Raw genomic sequence first — 490 nt, 5'->3', positions numbered from 1 at the left:
GGGAAATCCGAAAATCCCAAGATTTCGCCGGAAATCGCCCGGGAAATCCGAAAATCCCAAGATTTCGCCGGAAATCGCCCGGGAAATCCGAAAATCCCAAGATTTCGCCGGAAATCGCCCGGGAAATCCGAAAATCCCAAGATTTCGCCGGAAATCGCCCGGGAAATCCGAAAATCCCAAGATTTCGCCGGAAATCGCCCGGGAAATCCGAAAATTTTCGGATTTCGCCGGAAATCGCCCGGGATTTTCGGATTTCGCCGTTTATTCGCACAAATCTTCAACCCTAAAACATCGTAATTACACCTAAACCCGAACACGGCAGGAAATCGCAGGAAATCGCAGGGAATTTTCGGATTTCCACCGAAAATCGCCCAGAAACCCTAAATTGCACATATTCTCCGAAGCATCAGCAAGGGAGAGAAGGAGAGAGGAAAGACATACCTCGCGGCGTCGGACAGCTGGGTTGGACGGTGGGTTGCCGGAAATCGCC

The sequence above is a fragment of the Tarenaya hassleriana genome, unplaced genomic scaffold, assembly GCF_000463585.1.
Source record: "Tarenaya hassleriana unplaced genomic scaffold, ASM46358v1 Cleome84, whole genome shotgun sequence".
In the NCBI taxonomy this organism is placed as follows: domain Eukaryota; kingdom Viridiplantae; phylum Streptophyta; class Magnoliopsida; order Brassicales; family Cleomaceae; genus Tarenaya; species Tarenaya hassleriana.
The sequence above is the reverse complement of the archived record's forward strand: the minus strand, read 5'-3'. Positions refer to the sequence as shown.